The following is a 14,265-nucleotide window of genomic DNA, read 5'->3' as shown; positions in this document are numbered from 1 at the left end:
CTTTTTATTTCACAAATAGTTAACAGAAGAATAAAGAATATTCAATTAAAAGTTTAATAAGTTAAATAGCACTTTAAAAAACTATATACATAAAGGTAAATAGAATATTAAAAAATAAATAAAAGACAAACAAATACAATTATAAATAATGTATTTAAAAACAAGTAAGTGTAAAAAGGCCTTTCAGCCTTTGATAACGCCTTTAAAAAATAGTAAATAACTACAAACTACTATTAACAATGAACAACTTGTTCAAATAACACTATTTACATAAAACTATATACATTATAGTTGCACACTATTTGGAGGTGGTTCTTCTCATTTCCTCCAACCATACCTCTTTTGAAACAGTCTCAGTGTGTGGGCAGTACACCCTGCCCCTATACTGGCTATGACCTGTTTAAACTATCAAGACATGTTTTTTGACTTTCATTATTTTATTAGTTTTAGTAAAACACAATACTCGGTGCCTTGCAATAACATAAAATATAAATATATAAGAAGGACTATTTCTGTATTTTGTTGTTCTTGCATAATAGGCATTTTTCAACATATTTGCTGTGGCTTGCATATTTGTTATAACAATACCACAGAGCACAGGTATCCTTTTTGAGTTAAAACACAACCAACGACGTACATATGTTTATTTTGAAAGTAATGCATTCAAGAATTTCGTTTGTTTAATAAGACTAAAAATTCAACAAAACGTTGTCTTTGGCTGGATTCGAACCCCCGTCCTGGTGACTGCCTGCAATAGAAAGCAATGTAAATGAAATGTGCACTTTTTATTGCTTCAAAAATTAGCAAATGCATCAACACTCAAACATTAGCGAAGAGCTATCTCTTCTCTTGATATTTCACCCTTTCTTTCCCTCTCTTTTTCTTTCCCTTCTCTTTTTTTTCTTCCCCCTCTTCTCCACCTATGATGGCCTTTTGTTCCCCAGCTTGAACGCAGCGCCTTAAACCAGCGATTAAAACCTGCTCAAAGCCCATATGTCGACTCCAACTCACGAGCAAACGTTTTCTTTTCACAGAGGGCGGGACCAGAACAGCTCACAAGGTAAAGACTGTGACTTTGCCATCGCCCGAAGAGGGACTTGAACCCTGGACCCTCAGATTAAAAGTCTGATGCTCTACCGACTGAGCTATCCGGGCTGAAAGTGTGCAACAAGTTCTTGGTGTAGGCCCTCAAGGGGGAGTGGGAGGTGCTCAGTACGTCAGGTGAGTGTTCAGTACGGCAGGTGAGTGCAGGTTCATCCATCATCGAGCACACCTTAACCGCTCGGCCACACTACCTCGAAAAGGCATCTTCTGCGGGCCGTTTCCACCATTGTGTTTGACATTAGGCCCCGACAACGTTTCGCAGACAGTCAGTAATTTACAGGGTTCTGTCCGCTTAGGGTTCTGTGCACCTTTTTGATGCAGGGGCGTTCAGTCCTATCTCTGGAGATTGCAGAAAATCAGGCCTGCCGAAATAGCTCACTTGGGAGAGCGTTCGACTGGAGATCTAAAGGTCTCTGGTTCGATCCCGGGTTTCGGCAAGCGCTACTCTGTCCGTAGCTTTGCTCTCGTTAGAGCAGAGCTACGGACAGCCGTCACCGTTCTTTGCCGTCACCACACCGAGCGGCCTGTACTCTGCGATCTGGCAGCCTGATCGCTGACCACTGGTTTATTGAAAATGCAATTAACACTGCAAGAAAACGTGTGGAATCTTAAGTGACAACTCGATTGTCTTTGGACGCGAAGCTCCTGCATCACGTTGCTCTGAGTAAAAGCAATGCACGTACCATATGGGAGACTCTTGTCATGTGTGTTGAGGTGCCACAGCGAGGAGCGACACCGGACACTGATGGCGTTTTGTGACTGAACATATGAGCAGGAATCAACACGAAGACCTTTTTCTGCAGCGGTGAGCCTCGACAGGTAGCATAGGGAGGGCTAAGACGCACGAAGGCGTGAAGGAGGCTCCAAAAGCCACTGACGTGGAGAATGCGGGCGTCGGTCCCGCTACTTCTCGCGCTCCTCGCTGTGGCACCTCAACACACATGACAAGAGTCTCCCATATGGTACGTGCATTGCTTTTACTCAGAGCAACGTGATGCAGGAGCTTCGCGTCCAAAGACAATCGAGTTGTCACTTAAGATTCCACACGTTTTCTTGCAGTGTTAATTGCATTTTCAATAAACCAGTGGTCAGCGATCAGGCTGCCAGATCGCAGAGTACAGGCCGCTCGGTGTGGTGACGGCAAAGAACGGTGACGGCTGTCCGTAGCTCTGCTCTAACGAGAGCAAAGCTACGGACAGAGTAGCGCTTGCCGAAACCCGGGATCGAACCAGAGACCTTTAGATCTCCAGTCGAACGCTCTCCCAAGTGAGCTATTTCGGCAGGCCTGATTTTCTGCAATCTCCAGAGATAGGACTGAACGCCCCTGCATCATAAAGGTGCACAGAACCCTAAGCGGACAGAACCCTGTAAATTACTGACTGTCTGCGAAACGTTGTCGGGGCCTAATGTCAAACACAATGGTGGAAACGGCCCGCAGAAGATGCCTTTTCGAGGTAGTGTGGCCGAGCGGTTAAGGTGTGCTCGATGATGGATGAACCTGCACTCACCTGCCGTACTGAACACTCACCTGACGTACTGAGCACCTCCCACTCCCCCTTGAGGGCCTACACCAAGAACTTGTTGCACACTTTCAGCCCGGATAGCTCAGTCGGTAGAGCATCAGACTTTTAATCTGAGGGTCCAGGGTTCAAGTCCCTCTTCGGGCGATGGCAAAGTCACAGTCTTTACCTTGTGAGCTGTTCTGGTCCCGCCCTCTGTGAAAAGAAAACGTTTGCTCGTGAGTTGGAGTCGACATATGGGCTTTGAGCAGGTTTTAATCGCTGGTTTAAGGCGCTGCGTTCAAGCTGGGGAACAAAAGGCCATCATAGGTGGAGAAGAGGNGAGGACACCTGGTTCATCCTGAATGCACTTTTTATGCTTCTTCTGGATTTACCAGATGTGCTGCATCTTCTCGTGGTCCAAGAGAGGGACACCAAGAAAGTCTCTCCCCTTTACCCCCATGAGCTCGTTGAGAAGCACTTCAATCATTATGATTGTCTGCTGCTCCCCTCTTGTCCACCTCCTGCAGTGCAAAGCCAGTTCCGCCTTAATTGGTGATCTGCTGGTCCACTAGTTTTTCTGTGATCCCAGGAACACCTTCTCGTTTCAACTGTTCCCTCTTAGCTTGACACAGCAAGGCAACATCTCTACTGTCCCACTCAAAAATGCAGCTCGACAGTCTGGACATAAAGATGGGGTACAGAGGATTTGCATCCTTTGTACATCCAGATGCCAGTCACCGCATGAAGTGGAATATGTCGAGCTTTACAACCAGGTCTGGCCACCCACCAAATCTTTATTTTAGCTTTGTCAATCCTGTGCCCTCCCGACAACATTCACAGTCAACATAGAGAAGCTGAGGAGGAGCCACACCAGCATTGCTGTACCTGCGTATGAGATTAGCAGCCATGGTGTCAAGAGCAGGACCCTCCTGAGCTGTCAGGACGCTGATGAGGATTTGGCTCACCTCATTGCTCACAGATGTAAGCCACAAGGCCAGGCCTGATAGCTTCTTAGTGATTGTGATCACACAGAAAAGACAGTGAATGCCTAAAGCACAAATAAACAGTTTCTTTTATATTCAAATACTGAACTAATACCTTTTTTTAATACAAAGCATTAATTTCATTTTTCACATGTCTTTACTGCTAATGTTGTATTTTACTTTTGTTTGTGAGGTAGGATTTTACAGTGGTATAAGTTAAAAATATTTAACTTTTTGTGGAATCCATTTGTAATATATTGCCAAAGATGGATGTTATGCTCGCTTTGATGTGATCCAGCCTGCTTAAAATGTCTCGGCCATAAACAGCCAGCATCCACCGGTGGGAAGGAATAGCCACTGGCTTAGGAGGGTCGTGGAACTTGACAGGGAGCAGGCCTGGCTGGACAACAAAGTCCGAGCATGCGCCAAGGTAGCGACAAACACGCCTAATCCACTCCTGACTATGATTTTCCGTCAACTGCCTGACCAAGCGGGGCCTAATAATTTCAGTATACTCACCTTCGTGTCAGTATCAGTCGGAATTCCATTCTGTGTGCCAAATCCAGCTGGTCCAAGATGGTCTTGCTGGTGGAAAGTAACTCGTTTTACAACCAGCTGAACTGCACCAGAGAGTCTCTGTGATCATCAGGTAGCACCTATCTACATCTAAAACATGGCGGGCTCTCTTGTGGGCTCCATAACCTGTGAGCTGTTTTCCACACACAGGACAGGACAGCCTGACCTTCCAAAGGTGGTACGGCATCCACAGGAGAAGCCGGTGTGTGAAAAAACGCTCTGAAGTGGGGGCCTGATGATAAATGAGCGCTGGCTCTGGTGGATCATACCACAGCTTCAGGTCAGTGCGCAGTTGCTGGTTCCTCCACAGAGCAGATGAAATCCACTTCTGATCCTGAGTTGGTATGGTCCCCATCATCTTTGCAGGCAGCCAGCCAGACTCTGAACCAGGAGCAGTCTCCATGTCAGCAGTAGGGTGAGCGAGGTGATCAACCACAGATGGAGCAGCAGAGGTGACAAAAAAAGAGGTTACAGTGGCAGATGCAGAGGTCACAGGGGCAAGAGGAGCAGAGGAGGTACCAGAGGAGGAGGCGGCAGCAGCTGACACTTCCTTTATAAATAAAAAAGGCAAATATATATATATGATTGCAAGTCACTCATGAAAGATGCTTATTTGAAGTTAAGTATCATTGTGAAGAAAACCACTTAATTTAAGAGTTTCTCACAGCCCTAGCAGCAGCTGATGGTATCGAGGAGGTGGTTGTGGACACAGGAGAGTGAGGAAGAGATAGAGTTGAGACAGTCTGAATGTACATCCTGGGACTGCGGGTAGGCGATGGTGTCCTCCTTCTCACGGCACTTGTGACAGTGCTGGACATGGCAGAAGAGTCGGAAGTGCAACTGATGGGCTGAGAGAATATGACCACAGTTTACAACATTATATATGATATTAATCTGTGCTTATTAGAAATTACAGTAATGACAGTAATTTCAACATATCTTTATGGAATGAAAATAACAGTAGCCTAACAAGAATACCCAGGCGTAACAAGAATAAGAGTGCATATTATGTGAATGTATTATAAAATTGATTTTATGATTGTACAATAAAAATAAACTTTCATTCTCTTTACATTACCTTGGTGGCATGCTTCCTGCCCAAATTTAAGTTTGGCTTTAAAGCAGCACCTTGAGACCCACCGAACCGTGGCTTTATAAACTGATTTTTTTAAAAAGAAGTCATCTTAAGTGAAGTCTTTTAAATTAAAATGCGGACATTTTCCAATCTGTAATATTGTTTGACAGTGAATCATAAGAATGTGACCCATTTCAATATTCAATATAATAGCTTTATGTTTTATGATTGTACACAAATAACTTCATGTAAATTTAACTTCAGATACAGGTCATGCCACTTTCTCTGGCAGGGTGCCGGCCTGTTTCCTGCCTCAGAAGGCCAGACCCCTACAGCAGCAAACTTTCGGAAGCGCGACATCCACTCCTCGTCGCCCATAGCCCTGTGCTTTTTGGGTTTGGAAGCCATCTTCCATTACTAGAGTAAATAAAATTGTAACTAATAAATTTAAATTTGTAACTATTCGGTACATGATATAACCATATCAATGTGGGTAGCTTTAACTCACTACTATAACCTCCAGTGTTAAATTACCACTGCCAGTGTCACCCAGTGTTTATGTAATCCGGTTTGGATTATATAAACACTGTCAATATTAAATTGTTAAATTAAAAATAGATGTTTTATTGTTAGTTATCAATTGTAAATCAGCAAATTCTAACACATTTCAACTCAAGTGTATAATGTATGAATACATAGTAGTAGCACACAAAGTGATATGTAATTTAGTACAATCATATTATATTAAGTTTATTATCAGTTGGTAAACACCAGAGATGGGAAGTAACGAAGTACAAATACTTCGTTACTGTACTTAAGTAGATTTTTCTGGTATCAGTACTTTACTCCACTATTTATTTTTCTGACGACTTTTTACTTTCACTTCTTACATTTTTACGCAAATACCTGTACTTTCTACTTCTTACATTTTCAAACCAGGCTCGTTACTTTAGTTTTATCTGTATTTGATGCACAATCAATATTATTTCTTGTCATTGCGTGACTTTTTCAACCTAATGATAGGTCTGCCTAAAAGCCGAAGCGCTGTGTGAGGTGGCCACTAGCCAATCAAATGTAAGAAGGCGGGAGTTACTGTTTACAGAGCAAAGCGGTGACCAATCAAATCAAAGAAGACGGAGTAACTGTTCTCAGATCTCGAGCGTGATATTCTGCATCATGTGGTGACTCGTGAATGGTAGGGTTTTTTAGCGCGAAAGGACCAGATTTTAAATATGTAATTTAGCTATTCGCATGTTCTACAAACATATACTTCACGAAAGATGTACTGTAGTTCTGTCAGAAGTTAAGGCAGCTCGTTAAGGTAAGCGCATTATTGTTGCTGTTGTTCATTAGTATGTATAATTGCATGTTTTTTGCTATCGTGGTGTGTGCGTTAAGTTCATGAACGAGTGAAAAATACCTGCTCATTGCGTTGCTTTCGATGAACTAATTATAGTGGGCACTTTTGCACAAAAATGCGCTAATTTCCTGATTGCCATTTGAAGTGGTTTCTGGACATATCCTATTAGTCTTATTTTCTAATTTTCTTAATGCATTTGCCTTGTTTGATCTGTTTGATCTATTTTCCTGATTTTTATTATATTTTTTCATCTTGTCATGATTAAAATTATAAGGAAATAAAAAACGATCCTTATCAACGTTGATTGACATTGCAATAAAATACTATCACATTATTTTGGAGTTAAAATTTTGGGCTGGTTTTTGTTGGAGTGAGTAGGTTTTAGTGAGCCTTTGGGCTGGAAATCTCCACCTAATCTAGCAACACTGACATCAGTTTTAATGTTGAACGAGTGTAACGTACAATGTAAGAGGCTAAACATTTAATATTTTAAAGCGAGGCATAATTTCAAGAAATGTGTTTAACCAATCGAGAAAAACAGTAATGGTTACCAAGTAAATTGACTTGCCTAATTAATTATCTCTTTATTTCTCAGTTTTCTCTTTTTGACAAGATCTCCCAAGTGTCTACAACCTTTGTATAATGATATGTCCATGAATGGTCTGTGCTTAAAATTTAAAGGGACAGTTAATCTAAAATTGAAAGCAGTGAAATTCTGTTATAAAATGTTTTGACAATCACAGTACCAAACAGTCATTTCCTGGCTATTACGCATCGCAGACATAGGCTAGTAGTCTAAGAAGCTGCCACGGACCAAGGCGGAAGGCAACACAAAGAATAGCTAAAATTATGGTTGAGAACTTGAGACAAAGGGAATTCTGTCACAATTATTATCAATACGCTTGTCCTTTACACTCTTATCTTACATCATAATTGTATTATAAATTTGTGTTTTTTTCCACTACCTAGGTAGTGGCAAATAGATTTATTCCATCAGTCTTTTTTATGCTTGTGTTCTACATAATGGTAGTTCAGTTGTGAGGTACGAGCGTGACTCTAAAACAGGTAGTAGTATTGGCTACTTTTTACTTAAGTACATTTTAGAGCCCATACTTTATACTTTTACTTGAGTAAACAAGTTTAGTCAGTACTTCAACTTTTACTTGAGTACTTTTAAACATGATATCTGTACTTCTACTTAAGTAAAGGATGTGTGTACTTTTGCCATCTCTGGTAAACACAAAGTCTCCGGTTATAACAGGTACAACACACCTGAATACAACACAAAACTCATTCATTTTGGGTGTTGAAAGTGAACACAATATTAGGTATTGCTCCAACGTTAATCCAATGTTATACTAATTATAACAATGTAAACCATTTGTTTCTCTCTGTCAAAAATACGTTTCAGCTAGCTCCATTCATTCATTCATAGCTAGCTAGCTAGCAGACTAAGTAAAACCGATATCTTACATAAAACAATGTTTTTTTTTATTTTAAAAACTATTAAATGTTAACTGCTATAGAGTTTTTCATATTTTTAGCTAGCTAGTTAATTTAAAAGAGGAATCTTACATCGGTGGATTAAACTCACAAGTCGCTAAATTCAAAGACGGATTTAAAGGCAGCTTTTTTCTCAAAGTAACTCACAAAAGTATAATAAAATAACTCGCTGTGAGCGATGGGAGGCGGACTTACTGCGCATGCCCCGGCAAAGTGATAATTTTGGAAAAGGGCCACGGTGATTGGCTGTCATAAAATGGAAAAGATTGAAATGGTGAAAACTGATTGGCTGTCATAAAATGGAAAACATGGAAATGGTGAACACTGATTGGCTGTCATAAAATGGAAAAGATGGAAATGCAGAGATTTGTTGATATTAGACAGGCTCTCCGTCCTCAGGCAGTGCCACAGAGACAGACAGAGGCGGCAGGCCGGCGAGGGACGGCAGCAAAACAAGACGTGGAATTCGTTTCTCGGAATTGGTTTGACTTGGAAAGAAACAGCAGAGCTTTGCAGAGTCAAAACCACATACGTCGCAGCACACCAATATAGCGGCTGTTTTCGGAGAGCACCAAGAACAGAAGGCTACAACATGCCCAACGTGGGGCTCGAACCCACGACCCTGAGGTTAGATCTTCTGATCCGTAGTCACCACTGGCATTGCCTGACTGCGGTTTCCGAATACCCATGCACAGGAAAACAGCACAAGAAGAATGCAAACCGACAGTAGGCAAAGGAGTACGGGGCAGACAGAATGCACGCTCACGCCTGATGGAACACACCTGATCCTGCTAAACAAGCCCTTCAGAGGACTACTAGCAACTTCAAGGCAGCTGAGGTTGGAGCAAGACTCTGCTGGACACTGGCTCTCCAGGAACTGGGTTTGACACCTGTTTCTTACACTGTCTGCCAGAAATCAGCGAACGACCGTTTCCATGTAAAGGCAAGCACGTGAGCACCTGGAGACTCCAGGTTGTGAAAAGCAATGTCAGAATTGGAATTCGAACCCACGCCTACAGAGGAGACTGCGAACTCACAGCAAATCGCTTGGGAGTGCTTCAACATTCGCAGCCAATCGGGCTGAGCACTTCAACATTTGCAGCCAATCGCAGAGTGGAAGTTCAACATTTTCAACATTTGACCAATCGGAGCGCAAGAGAATGTCGAGGGCGCCCTGCCCCCGCTTCCGAACGATCCGAAGGCGAACGATCTTTGACGAGAGGTATGAATGAAGGGGTAGCCAATCGGTCTACATGATCGTGACGGTCCTCCACAGGAGCCTGGTTTGATGTGTAGCCTTAATCAACGCAGTCTCTCCGAAGGTACATGAACAGTTACAGCAAGTAAATGGGGCTAACCAGCAAGTAAACGCAGAGTGCTAACCATTACACCATGTCGAGTGGTTGCCGACCCGCCAGATCAACGGCAAAAGGCCGCTCGGTCAACGAGAGCAAAGCCATGGACATACAGTAGGCACGCTTGCCGAAACCCGGGATCTTTAGATCTTCAGTCTAACCCTCCCAACTGAGCTATTTCGGCCACGTCGATTCGCAGGCCTGTTTGCGAAGGACCCCAGGCGCAGTAGCCATGAGTGATGGACAGGATACAAGAGAAAAGTCAAGGCCCGTACGGGGATCGAACACGCGACATTGGCGTTAAAAAGGGTCTCCAGCTTTCACGTTCTGGATTGCCATAGCGGTCCTTTGAGCGTTGTACTCTGGTGGAAGCCTAAAGCAGGGCTCGTCCGGATTTGAACCCGACCTCTGCACCCAAAGCGAGAATCCTACCCCTAGACCAAGAGCCAGCGGTGTGGCCTATTTTGATGTCCAGCCCGTGGGAAAGGTATTTTCACCGCCTGTGTGCCCGTTTCATTGAGCCGAGGCAACGCGCGTCTTTCGCAGACAAGCCGGGGAATTAGCTCAAATGGTAGAGGCTCGCTTAGCATGCGAGAGGTAGCGGGACCGACGCCCGCATTCTCCACGTAGTGGCTTTTGGAGCCTCCTTCACGCCTTCGTGCGTCTTAGCCCTCCCTATGCTACCTGTCGAGGCTCACGCTGCAGAAAAAGGTCTTCGTGTTGATTCCTGCTCATATGTTCAGTCACAAAACGCCATCAGGGTCGGTGTCGCTCCTCGCTGTGGCACCTCGACACACATGACAAGAGTCTCCCATATGGTACGTGCATTGCTTTTACCCAGAGCAACGTGATGCAGGAGCTTCATGTCCAAAGACAATCGAGTTGTCACTTAAGATTCCACACGTTTTCTTGCAGTGTTAATTGCATTTTCAATAAGCCAGTGTGCACGTATGCTGTGGTGCTTCTCTTTGCGCTTTCCTGTAGTTTCTTGAAAAGCGTTATCCACCCTTAGTGTTGAGCAATTGTCAAAATAAGTCCTTAGCCCTGGGCATGAAAAATCTCTCTGCCCAAATTTTTTTTTTTTTAGTGTGTTTGTTTGCAATCACATTAACGTCTCAGACTTGGGCAATTTGCTCTGCTGTACCCTCCATCTTCTATGTGGTTCATCGTTCCACAAGTACAACCCTACTCCTGCACGTAAACATGGATGAACTTCACTCGTGCTTCGTTGACAGCGCAAACGTTCTAGGAGAAATGCTCAATCGGTGAGGCGTTGACAACCCCTCTGACGGGGTTCCGCATGGACGCCCCGAAAAAGGGAGAAGTTCCGGTGAGAGGTCCCACCGAGATTTGAACTCAGATAGCTGGATTCAGAGTCCAGGCTATTACACCATGGAACCCAGTATCGAGTGCTTGCCGACCCGCCAGATCGCAGAGTAAAGGCCGCACGGTCTGGTGACGGCAAAGAGCTCTGCTCTAACGAGATTAAAGCGACGGACAGATTAACGCTTGCCGAAACCCGGGACCTTTAGATCTTCAGTCTAACGCTCTCCCAACTGAGCTATTTCAGCCACATCGACTTGCGCAGGCCTGTCTGCGAACGACCCCAGGCGCAGTAGCCATGAGGGATGGACAGGATGCAAGAGAAAAGTCAATGGCCCGTACTGGGATCGAAGCCGCGGCCTTGGCGTTATTAGCACCACGCTCTAACCAACTGAGTTAACCGGCCACGAGGCGCATGCTTTCACGTTCTGGATTGCCATAGCGCTTTTTGAGTGGCGTACAGTTAAGTGAAAGGCCTAAAGCAGGGCTCGTCCGGGATTTGAACCCGGGACCTCTCGCACCCGAAGCGAGAATCATACCTCTAGACCAACGAGCCGAGCTGTGTGGCGTTATTGTGATGTCCAGCCCCGTGGGAAAGGTATTTCCACCGCCTGTGTTCCCCGTTTCATTGAGCCGAGGCAACGAGCGTCTTTCGCAGACAACGCCGGGGAATTAGCTCAAATGGTAGAGCGCTCGCTTAGCATGACACCGGACACTGATGGCGTTTTGTGACTGAACATATGAGCAGGAATCAACACGAAGACCTTTTTCTGCAGCGGTGAGCCTCGACAGGTAGCATAGGGAGGGCTAAGACGCACGAAGGCGTGAAGGAGGCTCCAAAAGCCACTGACGTGGAGAATGCGGGCGTCGGTCCTGCTACCTCTCGCATGCTAAGCGAGCGCTCTACCATTTGAGCTAATTCCCCGGCGTTGTCTGCGAAAGACGCTCGTTGCCTCGGCTCAATGAAACGGGGAACACAGGCGGTGGAAATACCTTTCCCACGGGGCTGGACATCACAATAACGCCACACAGCTCGGCTCGTTGGTCTAGAGGTATGATTCTCGCTTCGGGTGCGAGAGGTCCCGGGTTCAAATCCCGGACGAGCCCTGCTTTAGGCCTTTCACTTAACTGTACGCCACTCAAAAAGCGCTATGGCAATCCAGAACGTGAAAGCATGCGCCTCGTGGCCGGTTAACTCAGTTGGTTAGAGCGTGGTGCTAATAACGCCAAGGCCGCGGCTTCGATCCCAGTACGGGCCATTGACTTTTCTCTTGCATCCTGTCCATCCCTCATGGCTACTGCGCCTGGGGTCGTTCGCAGACAGGCCTGCGCAAGTCGATGTGGCTGAAATAGCTCAGTTGGGAGAGCGTTAGACTGAAGATCTAAAGGTCCCGGGTTTCGGCAAGCGTTAATCTGTCCGTCGCTTTAATCTCGTTAGAGCAGAGCTCTTTGCCGTCACCAGACCGTGCGGCCTTTACTCTGCGATCTGGCGGGTCGGCAAGCACTCGATACTGGGTTCCATGGTGTAATAGCCTGGACTCTGAATCCAGCTATCTGAGTTCAAATCTCGGTGGGACCTCTCACCGGAACTTCTCCCTTTTTCGGGGCGTCCATGCGGAACCCCGTCAGAGGGGTTGTCAACGCCTCACCGATTGAGCATTTCTCCTAGAACGTTTGCGCTGTCAACGAAGCACGAGTGAAGTTCATCCATGTTTACGTGCAGGAGTAGGGTTGTACTTGTGGAACGATGAACCACATAGAAGATGGAGGGTACAGCAGAGCAAATTGCCCAAGTCTGAGACGTTAATGTGATTGCAAACAAACACACTAAAAAAAAAAAAATTTGGGCAGAGAGATTTTTCATGCCCAGGGCTAAGGACTTATTTTGACAATTGCTCAACACTAAGGGTGGATAACGCTTTTCAAGAAACTACAGGAAAGCGCAAAGAGAAGCACCACAGCATACGTGCACACTGGCTTATTGAAAATGCAATTAACACTGCAAGAAAACGTGTGGAATCTTAAGTGACAACTCGATTGTCTTTGGACATGAAGCTCCTGCATCACGTTGCTCTGGGTAAAAGCAATGCACGTACCATATGGGAGACTCTTGTCATGTGTGTCGAGGTGCCACAGCGAGGAGCGACACCGGACCCTGATGGCGTTTTGTGACTGAACATATGAGCAGGAATCAACACGAAGACCTTTTTCTGCAGCGGTGAGCCTCGACAGGTAGCATAGGGAGGGCTAAGACGCACGAAGGCGTGAAGGAGGCTCCAAAAGCCACTGGCGTGGAGAATGCGGGCGTCAGTCCCACTACCTCTCGCATGCTAAGCGAGCGCTCTACCATTTGAGCTAATTCCCCAGCGTTGTCTGCGAAAGACCCGCGTTGCCTCGGCTCAATGAAACGTGGCACACAGGCGGTGGAAATACCGTTTTCAAGGGGCTGGACATCACAATAGCGCCACATCGCTCGGCTCGTTGGTCTAGGCGTATGATTCTCGCTTCGGGTGCGAGAGGTCCCGGGTTCAAATCCCGGACGAGCCCTGCTTTAGGCCTTCCACTTACAGGTTTTTTGTGTGAACAGACTTGTCTCTGGTTAAAGTTTCATTCTGGCCCTCAGGGGATATCATTTGGAAACATGCTTTTGTTTTTGGTGGGAAAAATGGCTGTGAAATTCTAATGGATTTTTCAGTAAAAAATACACTTTATCCAACTCTGACAAAAAAATAAACATGAACATTTTTTAAAGGACATGTCAGGTTAACAATACACAACAATGACTTTAATTTAAAGGAAATAGACTGTTTTTTCCAGTAACACATTTAATCAGTTAAAGAACAGGCGACATGTACATTAGGTGTCAATGTATGCATTTTTATGGAATTTCATAGTTCTGATTAAAATGAGATGTTACTGTTAAATTCTACTGTTTTTTCTCTTTAAAAATACTATACGAATCGTTCATTCGAACCGGTTCTTTCTTTTTAATGAACCGGTCGAACCAGTTCAGCTGAATCGTTCCCGTTTAGCGTCTCCCGTAAACACTTAATATTATCCACAAATTAATTCAGTTCTTCACTTTCTGGCGTGCATGACAGTCCCGCGGACTTGAACCAATATACCGGAGTTATTTAGTTACAACAACAGCACACACTGAACTGAACTGCTGTGTGAAGAGAGAACTTATGAGCACGCGCAGCTCTAGTTCTAGAGTCGATCACAAGAATATTGCTCTATCAATGTTTTGTTTTGAAGGAGAAAATAAAACATATATCGCTGCACAGCAAAGTCCCTGGTGTAAAAATGTACACCCTGGTGTATATATATGAGTCCGTAGCTACGGGTGTACAAATGTACACTGAAACAAACCCTTTGTTCTGCCAGCATCAGCTTGGTCCCCGAGCCAGATGTGGCCCAGAAACAGGTAAATGTTTTTCTTTTTATAGGAAAACACGAATTAAACTGTGTAAAAAGAATTAAC

At 44.8% G+C, this 14,265-nt stretch overlaps 1 long non-coding RNA gene and 7 other non-coding genes across 8 annotated transcripts; 5 read left to right on the top strand and 3 right to left on the bottom strand.

Moving 5' to 3' along the window:
* Positions 1-1,082: 1,082 nt before the first annotated feature.
* trnak-uuu (transfer RNA lysine (anticodon UUU)) lies at positions 1,083-1,155 on the bottom strand. Its single transcript has one exon. It is a non-coding gene; the product is annotated as a tRNA-Lys (tRNA).
* A 313-nt stretch (positions 1,156-1,468) lies between these two features.
* Positions 1,469-1,541, top strand: trnas-gga (transfer RNA serine (anticodon GGA)). The gene has a single exon. It is a non-coding gene; the product is annotated as a tRNA-Ser (tRNA).
* Positions 1,542-2,312: 771 nt separating this feature from the next.
* trnas-gga (transfer RNA serine (anticodon GGA)) lies at positions 2,313-2,385 on the bottom strand. Its single transcript has one exon. It is a non-coding gene; the product is annotated as a tRNA-Ser (tRNA).
* A 313-nt stretch (positions 2,386-2,698) lies between these two features.
* trnak-uuu (transfer RNA lysine (anticodon UUU)) lies at positions 2,699-2,771 on the top strand. The gene has a single exon. It is a non-coding gene; the product is annotated as a tRNA-Lys (tRNA).
* A 355-nt stretch (positions 2,772-3,126) lies between these two features.
* LOC130550545 (uncharacterized) lies at positions 3,127-5,139 on the top strand. The gene is made up of 4 exons (XR_008962443.1): positions 3,127-4,019; positions 4,100-4,238; positions 4,316-4,445; positions 4,532-5,139. It is a non-coding gene; the product is annotated as an uncharacterized LOC130550545 (long non-coding RNA).
* Positions 5,140-11,265: 6,126 nt separating this feature from the next.
* Positions 11,266-11,337, bottom strand: trnap-cgg (transfer RNA proline (anticodon CGG)). The gene has a single exon. It is a non-coding gene; the product is annotated as a tRNA-Pro (tRNA).
* Positions 11,338-11,816: 479 nt separating this feature from the next.
* Positions 11,817-11,888, top strand: trnap-cgg (transfer RNA proline (anticodon CGG)). Its single transcript has one exon. It is a non-coding gene; the product is annotated as a tRNA-Pro (tRNA).
* Positions 11,889-13,256: 1,368 nt separating this feature from the next.
* trnap-cgg (transfer RNA proline (anticodon CGG)) lies at positions 13,257-13,328 on the top strand. The gene has a single exon. It is a non-coding gene; the product is annotated as a tRNA-Pro (tRNA).
* The last annotated feature ends 937 nt before the right edge of the window (positions 13,329-14,265 follow it).

Source organism: Triplophysa rosa, unplaced genomic scaffold (genome assembly GCF_024868665.1).
Source record: "Triplophysa rosa unplaced genomic scaffold, Trosa_1v2 scaffold358_ERROPOS64066, whole genome shotgun sequence".
NCBI lineage: Eukaryota > Metazoa > Chordata > Actinopteri > Cypriniformes > Nemacheilidae > Triplophysa > Triplophysa rosa.
This window is presented reverse-complemented; position numbering and strand designations above follow the sequence as displayed.